Source organism: Hypanus sabinus, chromosome 22 (genome assembly GCF_030144855.1).
Source record: "Hypanus sabinus isolate sHypSab1 chromosome 22, sHypSab1.hap1, whole genome shotgun sequence".
Taxonomy (NCBI): Eukaryota; Metazoa; Chordata; class Chondrichthyes; order Myliobatiformes; family Dasyatidae; genus Hypanus; species Hypanus sabinus.
The window spans coordinates 55,671,306-55,696,787 of record NC_082727.1 but is presented as its reverse complement, the minus strand read 5'-3'; the positions used below and the strand labels follow the sequence as shown (position 1 = coordinate 55,696,787).

The 25,482-nt window shown below is 39.2% G+C and overlaps 1 protein-coding gene across 2 annotated transcripts in view; it reads right to left on the bottom strand.

The window, feature by feature from the left end:
* The window catches only part of LOC132379635 (fibroblast growth factor receptor 2-like), a 157,468-nt gene that overhangs the window by 128,462 nt on the left and 3,524 nt on the right, over window positions 1-25,482 (bottom strand). The window contains exon 2 of one of the 2 annotated variants that reach the window (XM_059947787.1): window positions 21,347-21,445. The exons of the other annotated variant lie outside the window; for it this stretch is intronic. The gene's annotated coding sequence lies outside the window, so the exon portion shown is untranslated. The remainder of the gene's footprint in view (window positions 1-21,346; window positions 21,446-25,482) is intronic. 2 annotated transcript variants of the gene reach the window in all.

The following is a 25,482-nucleotide window of genomic DNA, read 5'->3' as shown; positions in this document are numbered from 1 at the left end:
TACTTTTAAATAAGCATTACTGACCTGAGAGAAACCTCATCACTGTGGCCTGCTCCTGCTACTGACTGGACTGTCAGAATACCCTTAAGTCCACAAATATTCACACTTTTGGTCTACTTATCAGTAAATCTGATCTGATGAGAATAACAAGGGAGACCACGAGAACATATTAATTGTATTCATAACACAGGCATCAGTAGGTGCAGCAAAAGACGTGTAATCTACAGAACAGCTAGTAGGTGGAAAACTGAAATCGATTCAGCAAATACCTGACAATCGCTTCATGACAGATCTTTCAGTAATGATCTGTGGTCCAAACACACATTAACACACTATGGTACAAACCAAAAACAGAGATCCTTATAGGTATTGAGAGAGTCAGTGCCCACTGGAAGAAGAACTTCAAAGATCTATTTCGCCAAGACAAAGTTTCCTTAACTTGACATGCATGTCCTCTGTAATGCAATCTCAGCACCACCCCAAGTCTCACAAGAAAGAGCCAAGAAACAAAAAGGTCTCTGGAGCAGATGAAATCCCTGCAGAAGTCACATTACTGGCATGAATTCATCCCATCATCTCCTTCATTTGGGAAGGGTAGAAAAAGGTGGTGGATCTTACATGTTTCAATAATATCACCTCTTATTCTTCTACACCTGTTCAATTTATCCCCATCAGACAACCCAACTCTAACAGGAGTAGCCAGAGAGAAATAAATAAAGAGAGTAGTCAGAAAATGGGAGAATAAGAACAAACTTTACATAATTCCTTGCAATAGGAGGCCTTACATCATCTAGGCTAGACCCCAGCATACCCACTGATCCTATTCCTCCACTTACATCCCTGCAATTTATTCCCTCCCATGTGCTTAACTCCCCTGATTTTATTGTTACCCATCTGAGATGGGTAATTTACAACAGTCAATGAACTTACCGCATGTTTCAATATGGGGTGTATGGTCATAGTGAGAGTTTGCAAACGCCACACAGATTCCAACCAAGCTGCAGGAGCAGTGAAGCAGCATTGTTACCTGTAGTACAACTGTATCACTGCATGGTATGAATACTCTGTGGTGGCACAGAGAACCCCTACGTACATGAGTTGGCGAGTCTAGAATTCTGAGCTCTGAACAACTCATTGGCTAGTCCTGGGGACAATACAGAAGATGGAAGCCTGAAGGTTGATCGGAAGTTAGAAAGTCTAAGCACGATAACTATCATCCTAGGTCAGGGGTGGGCAAACTTTTTGACTTGAGGGCCACAAAGGGTTCTAAAGTTTGACAGGGGGGCCGGACCAGGAGCAGATGGACGGAGTGTTTTGGTAATACACCTCATAAGAGAAAATAAAATATCATGGGATATGTAGAAAACATGTGCTTTAATTTCAATTGAAAATGAACAAATGCATTACAACAAAATATCTGTCTTTGAAGTCCCATGGTATTTAGCTATTTATTGAAATGACTTTTAAAACACTGAAAATTAAATGAATAAAATACAGCTTTTTTTAATAGTAACAGTTATTATTTTAAAGCACTGAAAATTCTGTTATCCTTCAAGATATTATCATCATCACTCTCCTCCTGACTGTCTTTATTTCAAAACCGGTGGGAGATGCAGGTCTACTTGTCCTGCTCCTTCTTATTCAATTGTCCCCTGTGCCAAAACTCAACAATGACCCGCACAATGACAGAACAGTGAGAGCGTGCCAGTATGCGGAGCGCGTTATTTGATCTGGAGCGCATTTTTTATTTTGAGAACGTACGTGCATCTGCGCACTACTCATGTCCATCACTTAACAGAAATGACATGTAACATGTAAGGCTTATTGAAAAAAATATTTTCAAATGCATTTTTTACATAACACACCGAAGAAACTTATTTTTAATTTCAGTGGGAACAGTGTTGTTGGTCTCCCTTTTTAGCCAGCGCATCAAAGTCTGGATTTAGTTTTGTTGTGACGATTCTCAGGATGGATCTGAGGTGGTCAGTTAACTTGGATCTGTGGCTGGCTTTGTTGATGTTCATGACGCTGAACGCCTGTTCACACAAATAGGTCGAGCCGAACAAAGAGTAAAGCGCAAATGTGGAGTAATACGCTGCACCTCAACAAAGGTCAATGTGTAGCGGTGTGCTACATGCAGCGCTAACATTATGACACGGAGTCGGTAACTGCAGTCGAAGAAAAAAAACTTTATTCGAAATCCCCAGCCTCACTTTTAAGCCTCCCTCAACCTGCCCCACTGCGCAGAGGCTCCAAAGCTCTGTGCTCACAAATCCCCGCAGGCTATCTCCCTTAGCTGGAACGCTGGCTAATTGTGAGCTGGTTCGGATCTGCCAGGAAATGGGTCGCCACAAATGTATATAGAGTGTGTCATCTATTGGGAAAACGCCAAAATTGCGGGGAAAAAACATTAACAAGGTTTATTAATATAATTTCATCAAGTTCTGCTGGCCGGATTAAAAAGCTTTACGGGCCGCATATGGCCCGCGGGCCGTAGTGTGCCCATGCCTGTCCTCAGTCGATGAGTTTGAGAGTCCACTGGGGAAGTCAGAGATTCATTGTCTAATCCTGAAAGCCTGTCCTGGGTTTGGAGGATTGTCTGTCATGTGTGTGAGAGGGGGGAAGGGGCTTGTTTTGCTGTTGTTGTTCTGTTATCTATTGTGTTTTGCTCTGCTAAACATTGTTGGCATACTATGTTGCACTGGAGCATGTGACAACACTTGCAGGCTGCTGCAAACATATCCTTAGGTCATGCTGGTTGTCAATATGTTTCACTGTATGTTTCGATGTGCATGTGATAAATAAATGAACTTGAATCTGAAGCTGAATATGTAAAGACAGAGAAAGAAGAGCAAATGGAAAAAGTGAGAGAAGGCTGAGGGGACAGAGGTTTCTGCAAATGAATGGAAATGTACTTGCGGAGGGAAGAGGAGAAGTAAGCAGAGCAAGACGTGGAAAACAGGACCAGAATCACTTACTTATGTTATTTTGCCAAGTCTTTTGAGTTTTTCAAAACTTGAGTGTTAGTCTTGGAAATTTTTCAGAACTTTATGTTTATACATTAATCAGTAGGTACGTATGTTTGGATCCAAAATTGTTTTAAGCTCTTAAAAGCAAATACATTCAATTCATTTACAGAAACTTGCTGACCTATGTAACATTTGGCTCTCTCTACTTTCTTTTTTTGAAAATCTGACACTGAACAGCTAAGTGTTGGAGAACACCCCAAAAAGTCCCGAGAATGACTTCAGGCAGCATTGCAACAATGTCTATTACAATTAATGCTAAGATCGAACGTCCAGGACTTGCTACTGCAGAATATGGCACATTTAAGGATGAAGAATTGAGAGCCACTGGTGGTATCTGAGCCAGGATCTAATGGTCAAAGTCTCCACATCAGGGGAGGGTTGCCGAGTCAAATACGGGAGAAGACTGGCACATTGGAGGAATAGCATTGACATAAGAATGAAACTTGCCTTATTGGGAACAAAGTCCAGTACTGCACTGTAGAGATAGAATTGTCCCAAATAAGCCCAATGATGTATGCTCCTAGGGCAATATGATCTAATTCCTTTCTCAGTACCTTAGTGAAATGCTCTATGAGGAATTATGTAGTTTGACTTAAGTGGCTGAATGGGATATGTCATGAAGACTAGGGCCAAATTTTCAGCGATTTACATGAAACAACCCCCAAAAAATCACGTTTTAGTACATTGTGACCTTGAAAATTTGAAATGAACAGATCTACACATTTTCATCTTTAGACACAGGACTTGTAACATCTTGATGTGAAAGAAGGTCATTAATCTTTACATGGTATGTTTAACAAATGAGGTTTCAAGCTGTACATAATTCAGGTTGGAATTCAATAAGGTCATTAGATCGCATTTTGCACAAACTTATTAATTCACCAGCAGATTATTTTACTACAAAATATTTAAAGGTTTTCTTTTAATCAATAATAGTTTTGTTTTTAAAAAAAAGATTAATGACTATTGCTTTCAGACCTTGTGATACAGTGGAACCCTAAACATGTGCCATTTTTCTCAGGGGTCCCCAACAAACAAAATGCTGAAAGCAGATGTCTTATGTAGCTTTTTGCACTCTTAAATTTCCAGTTCATTGCATAATGCTAAAATACATTTATACTAATATTACAATAATTAAAATCAGGTGGTGCTTTATTCTTGTAATAAAAATGCAGAGACAAGTGTAGGGTATTTGGTCCCTGAAGGATATTTCAGCAGACATCGATAATTTGTAACCTAACTCCATATTACTGCAAACATCCATGCAAAATAAAAACAATCAATGTAACAGAAAATTACATCCCAGACAGAAACATCCCAGACACTCAATTCCCCCCACCCCACCAAAAAAAATTAATTGATCATAGAGGATAGTCACTTGAATTGCGCTGGCATGAAGTAGCACCTGGAATAAATGAAACAAAAGAAATATCTTGGCCTGGGAAAGTTTCAAAGTGTCACACACCTTTGGTGAGTTTTTTTTACCACTGTAGAGAGCATTTCACTCCTCCCTCACCCACTCCTCTGCCCCAGATACCAACCTGTGTCAAAAAAATCAAAAGATGCACTTCAACAGCTATATAAGTCCTTAGCTAGACCCCACTTGGAATACTGAGTTCACTTCTGGTCACCTCATTACAAGTAGGATATAGATACTATAGAGAGAGTACAGAGGAGATTTACATGGATGTTGCCTAGATTGGAGAGCATGCCTTATGAGAATAGGTTGAGTGAACTTGGCCTTTTCTCCTTACAGCGACAGAGGTTGAAAGGTGACCTGATAGAGGTGTATAAGGTGATGAGAGGCATTGATCGTGTCAATAGCCAGACACAAATGAATCTATGGAACAGTCAACACTTCGGCCAAGACCCTTCTTCAAGACGGAAATGCCAGGAAAAAAGGTGAGGGGAGGAATAAGAGGCTAGCTGGAAGGTGATAGGTGAAGCCAAGTGGGTGGGAAATGTCAAAGGCTAGAGATCAAAGAATCTGCTAGGAGAGGAGAAAGGATCATAGGAGAAAGGGGAGGAGGGCACCCAGGGTAAAGCAATAGGCAGGTGAGAAGAGGAACATCAGAACATAAAAAATAGGAGCAGGAATAGACCATCTGACCCATTGAGCCCGCTCCGCCATTCGATAAGATCATTGCTGACGTGGCCATGGACTCATGTCCACTTACTTGCCTTTCCCCCATAACCCTTAATCTCCCTACTATGCAAAAATCTATTCAACCTGGTCTTAAATATATTTACTGAGGTAGCCTCCACTGCTTCATTGGGCAGAGAATTCCACAGATTCGCCATCCTCTGGGAAAAGCAGTTCATTCTCATCTCTGTCCTACCTACTCTTCTGAATCTTGAGGCTATGTCCCCTAGTTCTGTTCTCACCTATCAGTGGAAACAACTTTTCTGCCTCTATCTTATCTATCCCTTTCATAATTTTACATGTTTCTATAACATCTCCTCTCATTCTTCTGAATTCCAGCGAGTACAGTCCCAGGTGACTCAATAGTCTCATAGTCTAACTCCTTCATAGTAAGGGTCAGAGTGGGGAATGAGGGGGGGGGGGGATTTAGTTACCGGAAGGAGAAATCAATATTCATGCCATCAGACTGAAAGGTATCAAGCTAGAACAGAAGGTATTGCTCCTCCATCCTGACGGTGGCCTCATCTTGGTACGAGAAGACGTCATAAACCAACACATTGGAACTGGAATGAGTATTGGACTTTCAATGACTTTTAGTTTTTCTCAATATTTGCATATATTAAAGATACAATTACAACGGACAATTTGTCTGAACAGGATTTTCCAAGTGGATGTATTCAGTTCCTAAATCCTTGAATTAGGATCCACTACAACTGTGATGGACAAAAAACATACGGTTCTCAAAACAATCTTTACCTGCAAAGAACACAAAATTTGGACTGCCTTCAAAGAATTCTGGCTGTTTTCTGTTAGCCTATAGTTTTGCATAACTAATTATTGACCAACTGGATATTGGAGAGCCATCACCATTCATAAATTACTTCAAACTGTGCCTGGGTCTGTGGAAGGATCATACACCGCCTTTTTAAGTTGCATCACTTAAAAGAATAAAATATTGATGGGGCTCAAACATTACCATCAACACTGACTTGCCCAGTGATATATCAACAGACTCCTGGATAGGTAGATGGAGCTTAGAAAAACAGAGGGCGATGAGTAACCCTAGGTAATTTCTAAGGTAAGGACATGTTCGGCACAGCTTTGTGGGCCAAAGGGCCTGTATTGTGCTGTAGGTTTTCTATCTTTTCTATGTTTTCTATTTCTAATAAATCAGAGGACACAGAAGCTTTAAATGAGGATATTTATTTCAACTCTGTGAACAAGCAACTCCTTGAATATGGTGACAGAAGAGATTCTGCAGTTGCTGAAAATTTTGATCAGCACACAAAATACTGGAGAATCCAAGCATGAGAAGCAGCATCTACGGAGGGAAATGTTTTGGGCTGAGACCTTTTATCAACCACCCTTCAGGGCCCTAAACAGTCCTTCCAAGTGAGGTGGCATTAAACCTGTGAGTTTCATTCCCTTTCTCTTACCTACCTTCCACCTTCTCCTGGTCTTACCTATTACCTGCCAGCTTGGACTACTTTCCCTCCCCCCACCTTCTTATTCTGGCTTCTGCACCCTTCCTCCTTTCCAATCCCGATGAAAGGTCTTGGCCTGAAACATTGACTATTAATTTTCTTCTGCAGATGCTGCCTGATCTGCTGAGCTCCTCCAGCACTTTCTGTGTTGCCCTGAATATGATGCAATAACCCTGAATATGACACACAAAGTCTGTGGTCTGTTCTCTGAGCACATGACTTATTTACATAACTATAAATACATCACATTCTCAAGTTTACAGTTATTGTATTTCATGCTTGAAAGAAGTGAAATTTAATCAAGAGATCATTTCACAAAGGAGTAATGTGCTCTGTTGAATTCTTGCCTATATCTGCTTTGATGATTTATAAAATGCTTATCTCGTAATAGAAACAAATTTCCCATTTCTCTTGTGATCTTATTCTCTAACTAGGTCAAGGGAAGAACCTTGAACTCAATACTTTCATAATCTTGAACTCAGTCTTTAATCTTAACACACACAAAAGAAGTAAAATTGGTGTATGCTGGTCCAAGTTTAGCAAACTCATCAAAAGCCCCCATTGACTGTTAAGACTTAGGCAAGAAAACTGAAGCACAAAATGACTTAAATGCCATATCAAAACATTTCTGCTTCTTTTCCCCAAAACCCATAATCCACGGCCCTCCCCCTATCCTTCTCACCTCCATCAACCATCTCCACAGCCCACTTGGTAGGGAAATAGGAATTTTTATTACAAATCAGAAATTCAATCCAGGTTTTGACTTGGCTGCATAAGCCACTTGCCTTCAAAATCTTTAATGAGCAAGGTGCATGAGGAAAAAATTGCACAGGACCACAGGTATCCAATTAGCACTTACAATAAAACAAGCAACAAGCCAAATAAATAACACCTGGCACATGTAGACTTGCACTACAATGAAAAAAGTGGAAAAAAAAGATAAGAACAATTATCTTTATATACAGTGGAATTTACATTAAATGTCAATCTCCTCCACTACTGTAAGGACAACACTCTATAAAGAGGTCAGCAGGAGATTCCAAAGTTCCACTGTGCACCTGCCTCGCATTATAAAGAAACCACATTGGTAAGTGGTTTATGTAGTCTGATTAAACAAAGCATTTCTGAGATGTAGATCTTCAGTAACTTCATGGTTTGGTATGTTGATATATCCTAACATATAAAAGCAGAGGTCAATTTCACTTCTTAACAAATAAGCCAAATTGTGCATGTGGCCAGCATACTCAAACCGAATACTAAATTTTATACAAATCAGTAAGAACATTACTATTTGTTTCTATATGATTCACAACTTCTGAAAAGTGCAATATTCATTGGAGTCACATCTGTCAGATATTCATATTTCCAGAAACAACCACCAAACCTATCAATAAAAACAAATACTAAAAATGAAAGATTAGTTTCCATAATATCCCAAAAATGAAGCAAAGACAATCAGCTCAGGAGAAGGAACAGAATGGTTTTTAATCAAAATAAGCTTTTCAATATTTTTGAAAAACTTACTTACCAGTACATCACATGGAGAAGTTAGTTATGTGATAACTCTTATGATTGGCATTAATGCTCATTCCAGCATTTGCCCAAATGGTGTTCAGGGCTGCATCATTCTTTGATTCTATCAAAAAACTGAGGTGCTGTATTACATTGAGGTGATTATAGGGTTATCAACAGTAATTGACTGCCATCCTAGAGGATTTATCACATTAATTATTAAATTACTACATAATTATTAATATTGCTTGCCTGCCTGCTCTTTCCTGATTAACTTTCTTTTTCTCCTTCAAATACTTACATAATACTTTCCATTAAAAAAATTAAAATTAAATGCATTTCTATCCCCCTCTCAGGTAATGAATTCTATAATCAGCAACCTGGCTTGTAAGATTGTACAAATATCCCAGCATTAAATTTTGAGAGATAAACTATCAGAGTCTTCTCTACCATTTAACTCTATGAGGAGTCTAACACCAGGAGTGCAGTGATCAAAAGGTTTGTGAAGAGCAACCAGAAAGCTTAATATCTATGCCTTTGCATGCAAATTCCAAACTCAATGTCTTTCAAGCAGAGAAATTCCAATAAATCCATTTGGAATTGCTGCTATTTCCCTGAAAAAAATGGGCTTTTCATTCAAAGTTTAAGATTGGATAGAATATTTTAATTGCTGTAAAACGAAACCATGCAATCTAACCACCAGTAAAAAAAATATGCAGAACATACAACTTTTGCAAAGATTTACAAAAACTGAAAACATGACTGTAATGTATAATGGTTGGATCTACTTCTTTCAGAGTATGATCCCCTTAGCACTCTGTATTGATCTGTTGCCTGCTCATGCACTGTTGCCTATGCATGTGCACTGTTCTCTCTCATTGCAATGTGAAAACACCAGTTAAAGCCATCTCCCACATGTGTGCTTTTGTTTAACTGATATGTAGTTGTGCAGTCACAACAATGACAGTACCAGAAGTTCTTGTCTGAATGAGAGCATGATAACTACTTCAAATGTTCCCTGATTGCAGACAATATTTTTTGAAAGGCTTAATCTTACTTAGAAACATATCAAACCATTTCAAGCCTCTTCTTGTTTTATTACATCTCCATCTCTAATGAATTAGTTCAAATTAGTATTTACTTAGGTTAATAACTAAACTAGACTAGAAGGGCTAGAAGGGCCAAAATGGCTTGTTTCTGTGCCGTAATTTTTATATGGTTAAATGGTTAATAAACCAAAATGCAGAGAATGAGCATAATTTTGTTTTTATTTCTCAAACTTTGAAGTTCTTCTTAAAAATCAGGATCTCCCCATATATCAAGTCACAGCTCCACCCTTTGGATACAAAACGTATGTCAGAGTAGGAGTCCTGTCAGCTATTAATTTTCAGTGAATACTATATTCCAGCAAACCTTATTTCACAGTTAAAGATTTCATGATCTTATAATCAACCAAGTTTAAACTTTGTAGTCAAGTCCTCTTTACTAAAGCAACTTCTTGTCTGCTTGCTGCTAACCATCACGATGACTACAAACTTTGTGGATGACAGCACAGGGCAGATCACACCATTACTGAATTGACCACAGACAGATGCTTTACCTCCTAAGGTCACAAAAGTCAAAGGCTATCCAGCAGAAATTTATTCTTCAGTCATCAAGTTGTGTGCCAGTTCTGCACATCTTTATAGGAGCCCACAGTGAACAGGAAGACAGCAAAAAAATTAAGACTTTCAGCATTTGACCAAGAGCAATTTCTATTCACATGTTCACAATAAACAAAAGGAAGATTGCTTCAATTTTTCAACATCGATATAGCTGAAAATTCCACACAAATTATGAATCCTGTATTTGTTTTAATCAGTAAAACAAATCTGTTTCTAAACTATTGTCTGTACTATTTTTGAATGTAAAATTGATTGGAAACAGAGCTGTTAGTGATATTTTTCAAACCATACCCTTCAATGCAATAAAATTACTGAACATTGTAAGTTACTATAAGATTTTTCAATTAAATTTGTAAATTGACAGGTTGCAAGTTGAAATTCTTTTCCTGAGACATATTAAATCAACACTATTGCAAGTTGGAAAAAATCAACAAAAGTCTCACAATTTTTGTTTACGATAGTGTTGATTTTAAAATTTCATTCATTTATTCTTTAAAATCGTTGTCAGTAATAGCAAGGATTGAATAAAGGATGTCATTAAATGTGTTCAGATTAAAGTAGTTGTTTTCTAAAACTGAGTATAATCGTATTTCAATTAAAATAGAGGATATACATTTACACAAATATGAGAACTTTTTATGTTCACAATAAATCTTTCAGCATTGTTAACTAATACACAATGTTTCAGTACAGATATAGTATCGTGCCAGTTAAGTTCTATCAGTGATAAACAACTTCCCTTCTTACTGCTTTGCCATGCCAAACCACCACACCCCCCCAATTTTCCCCATTGTCACTGAATCATTTCAACAAATTACTCCAACTAATAATTTAACATTTTTATTGAAAACACAGTTAAAGCACCACAATGCACAGACATTGAACTGAATTGTTGTAGATACCACATGCATTTCCAATGGCTGTATTTAATTTTCATAGAACTGTAGAATCTGCTGTATTGGAGGCTTTCACAATACAGTACTTCTACAAGGAAAGCAAGCAACAAAAGTCAAGGCTCCAGACCATTCAGCTATTGTTAATTAATTAAAAAATAAACAGAAAATAACAGTTTAAATATAAATATTAGCCATTGTAAATTGAGAACTTGAATATATGGTTGAAAATTAAAAACAAAACATTGCATGCATTTATCTTTTTAATGGAAGTTAGCAGTCCAATTCAAATACAGGGCTTGTAAAAGTATTCAGACCCAACCCCTTTGTTCACACAAATGAGTATTATAACCAGCGATTTTGATCAATTTAAAATAGAATTTTTATTTGTGAATCTTTTTTCACAGTTGGCCCAAAAAGCAAGGAAAATTGTAAAAAGCATGAAACACTAAAACTTCAAAATTGAAATGTCAGCAGTTCAAGTTATCCATCCCCCTTTGCTCTGTACTTAGTTGAACTACCCCCTGCAGCTAGTACAGCCAGTAGTCTTTTTTGGTAAGTCTATTGGCTTTGCACAATGCAATGGAGCAAGAGCTGCTAATTCCTCCTTGCAAAATTGCTCAAGCCAGGTTAGTTGGGGAGCGGCGGTGGACAGCATTCTTAAGGTCTTGCCAGAGATGTTCAATTGGGACTCTGACAGGGCCACTCAAAGACATAATTTTCTTCATTTCAAGCCACTCCATGGTTGCTCAACAGCATGTTTTCGGTCATTGTCCTGCTGAAAGACAAACTTTCTCCCTAGTTTAAACTTTCTGGCAGAGGCTAGCAGGCTTTTATCCAGGATTTCTCTGTATTTGGCAGCATTCAACTTCCCATCAATCCTGACCAGGTTTCCATTCCCTGCTGCTGAAAAGCATCCCCATAGCATGATGCTACCTCCATCATACTTTACAGTAGGGATGGTGTTTCCTGGCTGATTTATGCCATACGTACTACTTAGTGTCGAAACCAAAAAGATCCACTTTAGTCTCATCGACTACGAGACTCTCTTCGACATCTTTACGGTATCTGCTAAGTGATGCTTTGCAAAATCTTTAATAGGAAGGATATGCTTCATTGTAGCCAGAGCTTCGTCCTTGGCCTTCATCCTTTATCCTTCCATATACACCCTTTTTGTTCAAGGTCTTAGAGATTGTGGAGCCATGAACTTCACCTCTAGTTGCAGCCATGGACTTCTGCAACTCACTCAGGATGACTGTTGACATCACTGAAGCCTCTCTTCTCAGTGCCCTTCTCCAGCGACTAAGTTTAGAGGAGTGGCCTGATTTAAGCAGAGTAGCTGTGATTTCATATATTTTCTACTTTTTCATGATGGACTGCACTAAGCTCTGAGGTATGTTCAATGCCTTTGATATGGTCTTGTATCCTTACCCAGATCTACATCTCCATCATCACTTCCATGATTTATCTTGAATGTTCTTTTGTCTTCATTTTTGTTTGGTCTGTTGAAAATCTACCATACTGGTGGACCTTACAGAAGGAGGGGGTATTTATTATTATGAATTCATTGAATACAGGTAATCCTCCAATTTTCTACATCAACAAATAGGGTGAGTTGGCAAGGTAATATACAGTATTGCTCCTGCGGAAAGTTAGCACAGTAATTACAAAGAGGCTGAATACTTTTCCAGGCTCACAATTCTGTTTTTTTTTTATTTTTTTAGTAAATTGTTGACAGATTTTAAATTTTTCTTTTGAATTGGCATGATGTACAATGTTTTCTAGATTAGCTCAAAAAATCCTACTACAATATATTTTAAATTTAGCAAATGAACAGTAAATTTAGTAGTGGGGGGCTGAATACTTTTCAAAGCACTGTAAATGAGGACTTGTCCTGGTATACCAGCCATTGCTGATAAATGATGAAGGGAAGATTGTAAACCCATCTTGACCCTCAGCACAGTAGTCTGTAATAGTCACTGGCTGAACAATGAATCCAGCAGCCGAGTTAAAGGTCAGGTATATTGGCATGTGTCTCCAGTACACTTCGGACCACCACGTTGCAGTCCAGAGAAACAGATGTACCGAATATTATCAAAAGGCAGTGGTTCCCTTAATCTAGCCCATTATCCTATGTCACCTTTGCACCCAAACTCATTTACACCCTATTGTGTGCTTAGTGTGGAGCAAACTTTGTCCACAGCTTCTTCCACAGCTCATCTACCTCCTAGGACAATCATCCAGCTTTAAGTAAGACTTAGAAAATACCAAGGCGCAGCTCACACCATTAAGGATTACAGCTCACCCTCTAGAGGCCACTGCTTACTCTTTCACTTATAAAGCCTTTCTTCTTCAATTACCTTCTCTGTCATTTTGTCCAGATTAGCTACTATAACAACAAAGTGACACTACAAAAACTTGCATTGTATCAGCTGTCTTCCCTTAAAGCTATTACGTCCATTCAATTTACCCCTCAGCTTCCAGGACACCTCCACAATGTCAAAATTTTAACTGCAGATGATCTAATGTGAAGCATGGTCATTGCATTATTATGCAGCATGAAAGCCTGCTTCTCAGGGAAAAAGAGATATTTGTATCTGTAAGTATTTCACTTAAGAGAGAATAGATACAAATTGAGTTGCAATGTTTACTATTCCATTATTTATAGTAATAGTGAGGCACTTAAGTATTTATTACACAGTCCTCCAGTGCTTCAGTATTTTGTTAGATCAGATTTGCAACTGCATTACTGAAAATAATTCTATCTTTCATAGTTGCATGTAACATTATAAACGAATTCATTGGAAATCTTGGCAAGATTAACTGGTTTATTATCATTATTGCACACCACTCTTCAATCTAGTATGTAGAAAGAAAGGTTTTCAAAAAATTGGTTGCTAAGATGAAGTTGACAGGTGGTAAAACAAAATGGAATTTTCAATCCACTATACATGACTCACTGCACTCCATAATATAGCTCCAAATTTGTCCCGACTAACCACAGCATAATTATGCCTTCCAAAACAATATAAATCTACTATCCAAGATTTAGCAGATCAGAGGAAAGAAGAATTACACCCGTTTCTTACTTGTGGTAACTGTCTGCACTTTGTTATTTTCTTGCACAGCAGTGGCTAATGAGTACAAAGTACAGATTTGCTTTAGATATAAAGTTCTACACATTTCTTAATGTTCAACATTCAAATTCAACAACATAACAGTTCATGTTCTGTCAGCAGAACTCTTCATTAATCCTGGAGAAAAGAACAAAAAGTCCTCATAAAAAAATGAAATGGGTTACTTTGATCTGATAAAATTACAGGTGTTGATGTAAGCATGAACCAACATATCATTCATGAATACAAGATATGTCTGTTGTACCAGTGTATGGCAATAATCAAAGATTCAATACCATAAATAATCAAGTTCAATTTATCAAATTCTGGCACTGATTAAATTGAATACCTTCTAAAAGTACATTTTGGTAAGACAATAGATAAGTCATGAGATGAAAGCAGTTAAGATAGAAAATGGGGATATATTAAATTAACCTACTGCTGTGCAATAAACTTAAAAGAAGAGAATAAATCCTGGTCTAGATGGATTGTATATACATACTCACAGAATTTAGTCACCACTGATCATAAGTTCAACTGGATACTTCTAGGTCAAGGCTACAAGGACAAGTTAGAGGTTGTGCATCCTGCAAAAGGATTAGCTAAATCCTGTTCTTCATCTACAAGGGGCAAGTCAAGAGCACAATGAAATTCCCTTCACTTTATTTGCACTGATTGTAGCTCCAACAACTCTCTTGGAGATTGAAAGCATCCCTTGAGAAAGCAGCCCATTTAGATAACACACTAGCAACTAGTCTTAACGTTCATTCATTCCACCATTAATATACAGAGGCTGCAAAGTGTAACATCCAGAAAATATATTACACCTATTCCTTCAGATTACTTCAACCGCACCTGCTAAACTAACAACCTCTAAAACCAAGAAGGACAGGGGTAGCAGTGTGTCGTTTCTATTCCAAGCCTACATCTGCATGTTGCTGACACTTCATCATCGTGTCCAATTCCTGTTACTCACTACAAAATACTATTGTGAGAGTGTGTTCAATACATTTAATCATTGATTACAAACTGCTGTGCTGCCAGAATACCAACAATTTATGAAGGGGATTAGAACATGTCGATGGAATTGTCAATTAGTTAGCTTAACATCAGTAGTAGGCAAAATAATGGAATCCCTACCAGGAGAGAAAAGCAATACACCTAGAAATGAAAAATATTATAGTAGCTTGGATTTCAATAAGGAATTCATGCTTGTAGAACTTTTTTGAATTGGTGACAGAGAGAGTAAACTGCTAATACAGATTTAATAAAAGGTCTTTGCTAAGATCTCACACATTTGACAAATTAATAAGGTCAAAGAATGCAGAATCAGGGCACAAGCAACAAATTGAATTGCAAGGATACAATTTAGCACAAATAATACAAAATGGAGTAATAGTTGGGGGTTAGTCAAAACTAAAGCCTGCACCAAAATGTAGGAGGACATTAAAAAAAAAACTTGCAAATGGGAATGGTTAAATTAAGCTAATATAGACAAATGAAGATACACATTTTTGGCAGGAAGAATATGGAGGTTTATCATTACTTGAAAGATTCAAGTCCAGATGGGAGTACAGGGACAAAGTGATCTCATGTTACATATATTATAAAATTACTACAAACTGGGCTTAAAAAATAACAAAACAGGTACTAGTGGGACAGAAGAGAAAGGATAGTTTTGACAAACCCATTGGCAACATCTTAATATTGCATATATTTTGGTCATCAAATAAAAAATTTCAAAGTAAAATTTATTATCAGAGTACATATATGTCACCACGTACAACCTTGAGATTCTTTTTTCTGCAGGCATACTTAGCAAATCTATAACATAAAATGTGCTGAGAAAATTAAGGTAATTATTTAATGCAGAAGTTATACAGACATAGGCCCAAGGGTAATCTGCCTGATTAAAATTCTCGAAGGTCATGACAGAGTGGATTTAGGGAGAATGCTTTCAAATGCGGAGATAGGATGATTATAAGAATAGCTAGGAAATTCAACAATGAATTCAAAAGAAATTTACTTGTCTAGAATATGGTAAAGCAAAAATCTGCCGATGTTGGAACTTCAACAGAAACCATAGCAAGTATTCAAGGAAGAAAACGGTCTTTTGTCCAAACTGGAATAAATTTGCTTCATCTTGAAAATTTGATTTAGGGAAGAGCAAATGGTGGAGAGACTAAACCATCTGTGATGGAGTGGAGGTGAACTATCCTCAGGAGTCAGCATTAAAGTCAACAGTTTTGGAGAACCAGTTATTCTAACTTCTATTAACAATAGCCACACTGTGAAGAAAAACTAATCTGAGTGAATTTAATAGGTTGATCATCTATCTTCAGAGGTAGCAGGCCTAACATTTTCTTTCACTTCAGATTTCCAGCAACTTTGATATTGTGTAATTTAAACTCTGTTTGTTATTTCCACTTATTCATCTTCTTAGGTTTGCTTCTCTGATCAGCTATAATAAGCAATTTATCTCCTCCATCCCTAAGCTGGCACCATCAGCTTTTGTGTAATTTGACCTTTTTGGGTTTCCACCCAATCAAAGGCATTCACTTCATTCTCTCCACCGTTCCACCTTCTTTGCAATTTAAAACACAGCTGATTCCAAACTAACCCTAGTTCTGATGTGACCCTAAGTGTTTAACTCTGTTATTCAGTCCATACATGCTGTCAGACCTGCTAAGTATTTCCAGTAATCAGTTTTTATTTACGAGTCCCTATCATGGATTGTGGTTGAAGCAAATGGTAAGTATGCATATATAGGGAAGCTGGACAAACATATGAGAGAGAAAGGAATCTCTCTTTACCTCAGCTAAAGAGAGATTTAGCTGAGGTAAGATGGGACAAGTTTCAAGTAGGGCATAAACTCTGGTATAGATTAGTTGGCCAGAATGAACAGTTTTGTGATGTATATTCCCGCTGCTACCTGTAAGGTGTTTGTAGGTTCTCCCTATGACCTTGTGGGTTTCCTCCTGGTGCTCTAGTTTCCTCGCACAGTCCAAACAAGTACTAGTTGGTAGGTTAATAGGTAACTGTAAATCATCCTGTGATTAGGCTAGGATTTAATCATGGGTTGCTGGGCAACGTGATTCGAAGGAGTGGAAGGGCCTATGCTGCGCTGTTAACTCAATTAATAAAATAAAAATAAAATAAAATAAATTTACATCCTATGTAACCCCATACAAGATGTGACTTGATGAAAAGATGCCAATTTTCATCTATTCTGAATGTTAATCTTACTATTTTCCCATGACAAGATCAGAGTGTTTATTGACAGAATCTGTGTTTTGGTTTGTACTATTTTCTTTTAAAAATATCAATCATTTTACTTTACTACTGTTGTTCATACTGTGCAAAATAAAGACTGATAACTACTCAAATGTCCTCCTCATCCTTTTCCATAGCATATCTGAACAATTACATTTATCTTGTTTGGTGGCATAATTCTCTGTGAGACAGGATTTTTAATCAATCAGTTTATATGCTCATTATTCATTCCTCTGCATCTGAGGTCTTATTCTCTTTGCAGGTTCTTATATTCCATTAATATTGCTTAAAAGAATGAGTTCTTCCATTTTGCCAAGCATTTCTATGACACAACCTTACTCTGGCATGCAGCCAAAGATCTAAACATTAGTTTCTTAATTATTCCTTGCAGAGGTATAAATAACAATTCCCAGCAAGAGTTCAGACAACCTCAAAGATACAACACTGCCTTTATTTAAACAAATAAGTGTTCAAAATACACAGACTTATACTGCTTCATCGTCAATCATATGCCATGCAACTCAACAGTAGATATAATTCATTTTCATAACATTCATTCCTCAAGCTTTTTTTTAAATAAAAGAGATCAATCTTAAGAGTTATTCAAAGCATAAAAAGGAAATCTTTAAGCCATCTAATGATTAGGGCTAGGCAAAAACCTAATTCAATTGTTAAACAATGTTTAGTACACATCATCCAACAGGCTCAGGAGGGATAAATTTCAATATCACAATGTGCATGTTAACTTGGTGCAGCAGGTCGCCCACTCAGTTGGAGACCCAGATTGATTTTCAACCCATTTAGTTTTATGAGTGTAAAAGAAAAAAAAATTGGCAATTTCTCTCAGAGGATTTCTACCCATGCTACCAATTCACTGCTAATGCAAATGAAAATTACTGTTTACTGGAATTCTGCACATTCCTTTTACACATTATTCTCAGACCAAGGGAGCAAGGAGGCAAATTAGTTCTGTATTTATAAGACAAGAAAAATTAGAGCTCAAAATCTTCTCAAAATATTGACCATCTGTTTGTTACCGGAGATGCTGCTAGATCTGCTGGGTTCTTCCAGTGCTTTGTTTCCGTTCTTGATGCCAACAGTTTCCTTTTGGTCTTAAATTAATTTCAGCTGTAATGTGAGACTTGTTTCCCCCTGGACATTTAAGGTACCATAAATCAGTCCTCTAAGGTGGTCAAGATGACGCCACAAATTGAAATGCTAGTTCAACACATTTTCAACTGGATGTGCAATCTTGGCAAAGGAGCTCATAAACACAAGAGATTCCACAGATGTTGGAAATCTAGAGCAATCTTGAACAACACACACAAAATTCCGGAGGAACTCAGCAAGTCAGGCAACATCTATGGAAGGGAATAAATAGTCAATGTTTTGGACCAAGACTATTCATCTGGATTAGAAAAGTGGGTACTGCGCAGGATCAGAAAAAGCTGCAGAAAGTTGTGAACTCAGTCAGCTCCATCATGGGCTTTGGCCTCCCCAACATCCAGGACATCTTCAAAGAACAATGACTCAAAAAGGCGGCATCCATCATTCAGGACCCCCATCACCCAGGACATTCCTCTTCTCGTTGCTACTATCAATTAGGGGAAATAGGAGCCTGAAGACACACACTCAATGATTCAGGAACAGCTTCTTCCCTTCTGCCATCAGATTTTTGATTGAACTTTGAACCCATGAACACCACCTCACTACTTTTTGCGCACTACTTACTTAATCAAACTTTTTTTAATTTATACACTTCTTACTGTAATTTGCATTGCAATGTACTGCAGTATAACAACAAATTTCATGACTTATGCTGGTGATATTAAACCTGATTCTGATTCAGATTTATATGACCATCAAATGTTACAGTTCATAGGCTTGAAGCAGACTACTAGAATACATCGAAAACCTTTCTGGGACAGTTTACCATTAGAATATTAAATATAGACATTCACATGCAGCTTCATCTGGAAAAAAGAACAAGAGCATTAATAACTTGGAGAAAGGCAATGACTGGACATGCCAGGGATTCTCTGGGTGCCTTAAGGAATGGGAAGGAGACATGAGGAAAGACAGCTGCAGTAAAAGGTGAGAGACAAAGCTTCCTGAAGCAAATAGGATATGCCTCCATCTCTAGATCTCAAGTGCATTGTTTAACAACCTACAAAGTCTCAGATTTGGCCATTACAAATCAGAATTGCATCATTATGTACTAGTTGGCATGCCTTCAGTAATGTCTGAAAACACTTAGTCCATGGAAATTTAGTCTAATTACTGCCTGGGTCCACTAACCACAGGTTTCAGCACCTTCAGGCAAATTCAAATTATGGTAATCAGAATTAGAAACAAAATTACGGACTAAAGCAAGACTTTCATAGCAGGAATGTCCTATTAGCACAGCACTCATTTAGTGCCTGTTTTCATCCCTTCACCGAAATAACCTTCCTTACATTTAGCACTGAGTATCAAATACTAAATTTCAAAAACTTAGGTGAATCAATGTCTAGGTATTAAATTTTGGCTGATAGTTTGTGAGTTGTAGGTATGCTGAGTATAAAATTAATCCGAACTGGAAACACCACAAAAAGACATGAAATGGTACAGAACTACATTTTCAGACAGAGCCAAAATTTATACCCAGAATCGTGCCCTAAAAAGGCATTGATCTGGTTCCAGACTGATTTAGCATACTTGCAAGCATTCTTCAAAGATATCTGCCTTTAAAAGTACACAATCAATGGCAGCCAGACAGCAGATCAAATCTTATATTTGCCAAGGAGGAAAGAGAAACTCCATGGGTGAGGAAGAGAACTCCATACTTCACTCAATGCAACAATGTAGTCTGAATGACCAAGTAGAAGTAGGCTTACTCTGCCAAGAGATTATCAAAGGGCCCCAATTCAAGAACTTGGCAAAAAGTGGCTATAGTGGTTTCCTTTAAGAACGAGAAATCTGTACCACAGAAAAGTGTCAAATCTCACACCAAAAATACTGCTTTAATTCTGATACTGATGTCCCCTTTTCTTTCTCACAATGCACACTCTGCATTACATCATTTGTGACTTAGTTCATAATCCCATTCCTGCTCCACTATTAACTCTATTTCCTACACTACCCATACAAAGCTCAAGCTTTCAAATACACTGTAGGTGAATTAGAAAGTCCTAAATATCTTTCACCTGTTTCAATCAATTCAATCAATGCAGGCACACCTCAATGATGTATGCTTAGGCCACTGCTCTACCCTCTGTACACTCATGACTGTGTGGCTAAGCACAACTTAAACATCATCTGTAACATCGTCAATGATGCTGCTATTGTTGCTAGAATCTTAGATGGAGACAAGGTGGGAAACAGGAGTGAGACAGACTAATAAAAACACAAAATGCTGGCAGACCTCAGCAGGCCAGACAGCATCTATGGGAGGAGGTAGTGACGACATTTCAGGCCGAAACCCTTCATCAGGAGTGAAGTGAGACAGACTGACTGGTTAAGTGTGTCATGCTCAAAATCATCAAAAACAAGGAATTTATTGTGGACTTCAGGAAGGGAAGACAGGACAATACACATCAGTCCTCACTGAGGTGTCCATGGTGGAATGGGTAAGCAGCTTCAAGTTACAGGGCATCAATGTCTCAGAGGATCTACCCTGACCCCAACACATTGATGCAATCAAGAAGGAGGCATGCCATTAGGAGTTTGAAGAGAACTGGAGTGTCAGCAAAGACAAATTTCTATAGGTGTACGTTAGAGAACATTCTGACTGGTTGCATCACTGTCTGGTGTGCAGGCTACAAAGCACAGGATTGCAAGAGGCCTCAAGAGGACCATAAACTCAGCCAACGCCATCATGGGCAAAAACCTCTCCATCATTGTGGATATATTCAAGAGGTGGTGCCACAAGAAGGCAGGATCCATCATGAAGGACCTTCACCATCCTGGACATGCCTTCTTCTTGTTACTATCATCAGAGGAACCTTAAGACTCACACTCAACGATTTCAAAATAGCTTCTTCCCCTCGCGCACCAGACTTCTAAATAGTCCATGAACCCCTGAACAACACCTTGTTATTGGTCCTTTTTTTTGGATTATTTATTTACTTTTTAGTCATTTTATCCTGTATAAGTGCTGCAAAACTACAATTTTCATGTCACATCAGTCAATGACAATAAATCTGATTCTGATTTAGACAATGACAGCAAGGAATAAGAGAAATCCTACCAACCCTGGAAGGAGGATCTTTGGGTGTTCAGCATCTATTCCATCTCCCAAGGGACTATCCTCGTCCTCATGCGCAGAGATACGATCAAACCCCAAACCAGCTCTGGAGTAAGTAGAACATATAATCTGTCAGGTAATCTTGCTAACAAGATTTTATTGTAACCATTACATCCTACTTGATTTGATACCCTCATTAGCATTTGTGCTGTTGCATCTCTGTAACCACAGCTCATGGATGCAGCTGTTTTCCAATTTTCTGCTTGCAGGGTTTTAATATAAGCCACCCCATTAAAGAGGAGATGGAACTGGAAGGAACAATAGAAGGAGATGAGTTGGAGGGTGTGATAATTAGGTTTCACAATAGCACTGCAGATGGTGCAGCTGCTTGACAGCACCAGTGACCTGGTTTCAATGCTGGCCTCTGGAGTCATTTGCCTGCAACCTGCATGCTTTCTGTGACTACGTGGGTTTCCCTTTGGTACTCTGGCTTTTACACATATCCCTGTAGAATGGTAAATCAATTGGCTGCAACACAAACAAAATGCTGGAAGAACTCAGCAGGCCAGGTGGCATCTATGGAAAAGAGTAAATAGTTGATGTTTTGGCTGAGACCCTTCATCAGGTCAATTGGTGACTGTACAATTACACCGATTGCAAGTAGTTCGTGAAACATCAAGGAAATTATAATAGGCATATATGAGAGAATACATTACAGAAAAATAATTTGATTTACAATCAGAGAGCTGGTAAAAAGTCAGTAGGTTGAATGACTTCCTTCTTTGTTATAAGAAAATATTTGTTTTCTTATATTTATATTTGCTTATTTAGAGAGAAGAAGCAGATCAGGTTTTTCCATCCCAATGAGCTGCACCACCCAACAACCTACCTATTTAACCATAGCCTAATCATGGGACAATTTATAAAGACCTATTAACCGATGACCAACATGTTTTTGGACTGCAGGAGGAACCATGAGCATAAGGAGGAAATCCATGTGTTTCATGGGAAGGACATACAAACTTCTTACAGATGGCATTGGAACTGAACTACAAATTCTGACACACTGAGTTGTAATAATGATATCCTAACTGCTACAGTATAATAAAATATATTTATATATACTGCATAAAATAAATGAAAATCCTCACATCAGAGTCTTACACCACCAGGTTGAGCAGTTATAGTTAAAGGGGTGTACATCACACAGAGTTAAGCTGGGATCCAACCAGTCACAGTCTGCCATCCCTTGTAAACAACGTGGTTGGAAGAAAGCTGCTTAATGGAAGGTTCAGTGCATCTATACTACACAGGGAGGCTAAAAGAAGGCCACATCTGAAATGGTTTCATGCAAGGCTAAGGCAAGAACACACTGAGATGAGTAGTAAGCCCCTCACCAAATGCAGTAGGGTAACAAGGAGCAAAGAAAATTCTACTTCCAAGGTCTTAATGGAAAAGATGAGCATGACTTCCACCCTAGAGGTGACATGCCCTTCTTTGCTGAGCGTTGACATTAATCTCTTCACATAGGCTTTACCCATTTAGAATGATTATTAATAAATGTATGCAAGGGAAGGAAAATGAATTAGAATGAAAAAAAACATAACATTTAAATGTTATCTCACTATAGTTCACCTGGAGGTAAAGTCTCTACCATATGTTATCAAAAATTACATATATGGTACTAAGAAAGATGCCACCTGCAAGCTGGTTACTTTTCACATCAAGCAATGAGATGACTTGTGTGAGCAGAGTGCTGCTCTCAATGGATAAAAACATGACTATCTGTGTGTAGCCCACAATCTTACAGGAGCAAAGGATACTACAGTATACATGCGCAGCCATTCTTTCTTCATTGATACAAATTTGCTAGAAATTTGTTCATTTTCTTTTTATGTAGAGATACAGGATGGTAACAGGCCCTCCTGACCCAATGAGTCTGCACTGCCCAATTAACCTACTAAACCTTACATCTTTGGAATTTGGAAGGAAACTGGAGCACCAGAAGATGTATAAAACATACAAACTTCTTATAGGCGGCGATGGGAATTGGGTTGCTGGTGCTGTAAGCCATTACACTAACTGCACAGGTCACAGGTGCCCCAGGTCACAGGTCACTCTCTTACAGGAACAAAAATATCTACCTTCTGCAGGAGCAAAGACATGCATTGCACTAGCACCTGCCTTTATCATAGTACCACAAGGATGTGTACTTAGCCCTCGCTTTCCTTCCTTTATACCTTGAGGTAAACTATGTATACCTGTCTGGACATGCCCCTTTGCTGACTGCTCCTGTGGCTCCTCCCACAGACCCCTGTATAAAGGTGATTGGAGGCACTGCTCCTCCCTCAGTCTCCAAGATGTCGTGGTCTCTTTTCCTGCTAATAAAAGCCTATCGTTCACCTCCCGTCTCCGAGAGTTATTGATTTGTGCATCAATTTTATTAGCAGCAATTTTAGAACATGGAGAGCATTTTACGACCCGACAGATTGGATCTTGACCCACAATCCCAAGAAGCCGGCGACACTTTCGAACTCTGGCTGGCATGCTTCGAATCGTACCTGGAGGAGATTCATGTGACCGACCCTGCCACAAGGCGCAGGGTTCTCCTCTCCAGAGTCAGTGCAAGGGTCTACTCCATGATCAGAGACCAAACAGACTACAAGGGTGCGATGGATGCCCTCAAAAGATAATACCAGCGGCCAGTGAACACCGTCTACGCAAGACATCGCTTAGCGACACAGCGGCAGTGAGCCGTAGAGTCGAGGGCTGAGTTTGTCCGGGCCCTACAGACACTCGTGCAGGCCTGCGACTGCAGGGGACTGACGGCAGAACAGCATGCGGCACTGGAGGCACTATCTCACCAGCAAAAGGTTCACTTTGCTGACCGACTAGCGCTCAGTTGCGTTCATGTTTAGCAACCAACAGTGGGGCAAAATCAAAATTAATAAAATTTTGAGGTGGAGAATAGAACTCTCCACCTACAACTATGATATCCTGTACCAGCCTGGAAGGCTCAATGAGCCCCCTGCTGTCCTATCCCGGGGAGCATGTGCCAGAGCGCAGCTCAATTGGCTATACGCCCTCCATGCAGACCTTTGCCACCTGGGGGTCACCCGACTTTACAATTTCGTGAAAGCCCGGAACCTGCCTTACTCTCTTGAGGAAATCAGGATGATGACCAGGGACTGTCAAGTCTGCGCTGAGTGCAAACCGCACTTCTACCGTCCTGAAAAGGCACAACTTATCAAGGCCACACACCCCTTTGAGTGACTGAGTGTCGACTTAAGGGCCCCCTTCCCTCCACTGACTACAATGTCTATTTTCTCAACATAATCGACGAGTACTCGCGGTTCCACTTTGCCATCCCCTGTCCCGATACCACTGCCACGTCCGTCATAAAAGCCCTGCGCCAGCTCTTCACTCTGTTCGGATATCCCTGCTATATCCACAGTGATAGAGGGTCCTCCTATATGAGTGACGAGCTGCGCCAATACCTGCTAGCTAGGGGCATTGCTACTAGTCCGACCACGAGTTATAATCCCCGGGGAAATGGACAGGTGGAGAGGGAGAATGCCACACTTTTAGCCCTTAGGTTAAAGGGATTGCCAGTCTCTCACTGGCAGGAGGTCCTCCCCGAGGCACTCCACTCCATCCGCTCTCTGTTATGCACGTCCACCAATGCCACCCCTCATGAGCACTTCTTTTCTTTTCCCAGGAAGTCTGTCACTGGGACCACCCTACTGGCTTGGCTGACGTCCCCAGGGCCAGTGCTGCTCCGGAAACATGCGAAGAGCAATAAATACTCACCGATGGTCAAGAGGGTTCACCTACTTCATGCGAACCCTCAGTATGCCTATGTGGTCTTACCAGATGGGTGGGAGGACACGGTCTCTGTCTGCAATCTGGCACCCGCAGGAGCACCAGACCCCTACCCCGAACACTCCACAGTAACTATGAACCCCGTACCCACCGAGGTATATATACTCCTTTATATGCGAGACACTGCGCATACCAAGCCCTACACAGACTCCTCACGACACTCCCATACCAGGCGCCACGCACACGCATGAGGGATTACTGACACCTAACGGGCTGGCACCTCAAGTCAGGTCGGAGCCAGCACAACCACCGTCACTGGTG